This window comes from Salvelinus sp. IW2-2015, linkage group LG5 (genome assembly GCF_002910315.2).
Source record: "Salvelinus sp. IW2-2015 linkage group LG5, ASM291031v2, whole genome shotgun sequence".
NCBI classification, from domain to species: domain Eukaryota; kingdom Metazoa; phylum Chordata; class Actinopteri; order Salmoniformes; family Salmonidae; genus Salvelinus; species Salvelinus sp. IW2-2015.
The window spans coordinates 29,513,119-29,516,226 of NC_036844.1; the positions used below are offsets into that span (position 1 = coordinate 29,513,119).

Below are 3,108 nucleotides of genomic sequence, written 5' to 3' on the forward strand. Positions count from 1 at the left end.
GACGCTTTCCTCTTCTCCGACCACTCTTTCTCTGCCCTCTTTCTTTCTCTCTCTCTTTGTTTCGTCACACATGAAGGGCTACTATAATATTAACACGTTAACAACAAAATGGCCTATATAAATATATATTTTTAATGACGGATGTCTAACAGAGTTAGAGACTGTTTAAAATGTCCAAATCTCTTCAACAATTTTTCCATGGCTTTCTTGGGGTTAATGTTTCTCTTGTTTGTGTGACTTTGTTTTGGTCATTGACTTTGCTTGATTTCCCCCTCCACACAACAACAGTTCCTTGAACAAACAAAACACGACAATGAAACACATAATAGCTGAACTATTCTAAATGAGCTAAACTGAGACATAACTGAGATATAACTGAGCTGTAACAGAGATGTAACAGGAGATAGTAACTGAGATATACACTGAGATATAACTGAATATGTTATAACTTAGCCTATAATTGAACTATAACAGATGTAACTTAGCTAATAATTGAACTATACACTGAGATGTAACTGTAGCTATAATTGAACTATAACCTGACATGAACTTAGCTATTAACTGGATGTAACTGAGATATAAGCTGAAACTATAACTGAGCTATAACTGAATGATAACTTGAGATTAACTTAGCTATAAATTGACTTAACTGAGAATGTAACTTAGTGTAATTGACTATAACTGAGATGTGAAGCTTAGCTTTATACTATAACTGAGATGTTAACTGAGATACGTAGACTGAGACTGTATAGGTTGTACTAGTATAATGAATGTACTGAGTATTAATTGATATATAACTGAACTATTAAATTGATATATAACTGAGCTATAACTGAGGGATGTACTGAGATGTATCTGAGCTTGTAACTGGATGTACTGAGATGTACGTGAACTATAAAACTGACTATAAATATTGAGGATGTAACTGAGCTATAATTGATATATAAACTGGAAGACTATGAATTGATATATATACTGAACTTACAACTGAGCTGTAACTGAGCTATAACATGAGCTATAACTGAGCTGTATGAGAGCTGTAACGTGAGCTGTAATGAGAATGTAACTGAGATGTAACTGGATGATTAACTGAGCTGAAGCTGAGACTGTGCTAACTGAGTGTAGACTGAGATGCTAACTGAGGCTGTACTGCAGCTGTATGAGATGTACAGGAACTATAACTGGAGTATTTACTGAGCTATAACTGAGCTGTAACTGAGCTGTAACTGAGCTGTAACTGAGATTAACTGAGGATCAATGAGATGTTAGGTAACTATGAATGGATAACTAGAGATTTAACTGAGATGTACTGAGATGTAATGAGATCTACTGAGATGTACAGCTCTCTCTAACTGAGATGTAACTGAGATCTAACTGAGATGTAACTGAGATGTAACTGAGATGTAACTGAGATCTAACTGAGATGTAACTGAGATGTAACTGAGATCTAACTGAGATGTACCTGAGCTACATCTGAGATATAACTGAGATATAACTGAACTATAACTGAGATATAACTGAGCCTTGATTATTTATCTCCAGTTACACATCTCACTTCCTGGTTGGAGGTGCAGTATATAATACAGTAATATTGGATGGGATAAAAAATATGGTGTGTGTTGTATGTGGGTGGGTGTGCAACTGTGAGTGTGTCTGTGTGCGTGTGTGTTCTTGCTCGTGTGTGTGAGTGCCAGGCTCTTGAGATTTAGTGCAATGGTGTAATGATGATATGCAATGAGAGTGGGTTTGTGTGTCTTAAAATATATACAAGCCTAGTAATAATTTGCACTGACAGCATTAATACAGGTATTGATAGAGGGAGTGAGAATCAGACAGAATACAATATGAATTCCAGGGGTTTACAGACACTAGTTTGCATTTATTTAAACATTGTTTAGAACATTTGATTTGATGTTTAAAAGAGTGAAGTTACAGGTGGAAGTGACCGTTCATATTTATTGTTCCATTATTTTGTCTCACTTGCTTTTCCCAGTGAGAAATGGAAAGTGTTAATGTTTTGGATTGATTATTTATTGTAAACTGCTCTCGCTCTTTCAGTTTTACTCACTTAGAAGTCTGTATATTTTATTATATACATTTTTTTTGTTGCACATTCTCAGTTTTGGGGGAGTGGCCAGAACTATTGTAAATAGAGAGATGTTGGGGTCGTGTGGGGGTCGTGTGGGGCGTGGGACTCTCTGGCCATGCACACTGTTGATTGGACATTAGAGAAACCATCAGAGCCTCAGCACTGGGACCTGAGCCCACAGCCCTGCAACAACCTCTAATACACAGGAACACATCACTTTGGGTGGGTCACACACACACACATATATGCACACACACATARATACACACACACACACACACACACACACACACACGCACGCAGACACACACACAAGAACAAACATTCTACACGAATGGAACAATAATATGTTATCAATTTCTTTATTTGAAAAATGTAATGTAATTCTTATTCTCTGTTTGTCATCCATATCATAGTGTGATACTCCTAAACAAAATATATATTAATTTTTACTGAAAAGACTGATGATAAATTACGACAAAGTCAACTGATGCTGAAAATATGTTTAAAATGATTTATCTTGCAAAAGATAACAATATCAAGCAAACTAATATGTTTAATTTCAGTGAATTGCTTGTTGTAAATGAGCTATAAAAACAATACAATAATTAAAATAAGCTTTCTGAAAAAAAAGCAGTGTCATGGCACCTTTTTGGGGAGGGGGGTTGAAGATGATTCCATGTTGTTATTTGGTACCAAGCCAGGAACCATGCAGGTTAACATTGGTCCTCAGCCTGGGAAGAGGAAAAATACATTTGGCCTCTAGGGGGTGCTCAAATGTCATTTTTGTAAGAACTTCTCTGCAGTCTCCAGTTTAACCTACTGCAGGCTCTTATTTTCTCCAGTTTCACCTACTGCAGGCAATTATATTTGTTTCTTTTTCATTTTGCTTGTGGTGTTTTCGTGTGTTTCTTTCCCAAATTAATTGATCTCCTTTTTTCTATCTCTCTGTGTCCCCCCACCTTGCTGACACTCAGGGGAGTTCAAGTCCCACCCTTATCCCTTTAGGAAATCACACA

At 36.4% G+C, this 3,108-nt stretch overlaps 1 long non-coding RNA gene across 1 annotated transcript; it reads right to left on the reverse strand.

Moving 5' to 3' along the window:
* Positions 1–774: 774 nt before the first annotated feature.
* On the reverse strand, positions 775–1,244 carry LOC139027778 (uncharacterized). Its single transcript, XR_011479938.1, has 3 exons — positions 1,195–1,244; positions 927–948; positions 775–844 (listed from the first exon to the last, which is right to left on the reverse strand). It is a non-coding gene; the product is annotated as an uncharacterized lncRNA (long non-coding RNA).
* Positions 1,245–3,108: the final 1,864 nt, after the last annotated feature.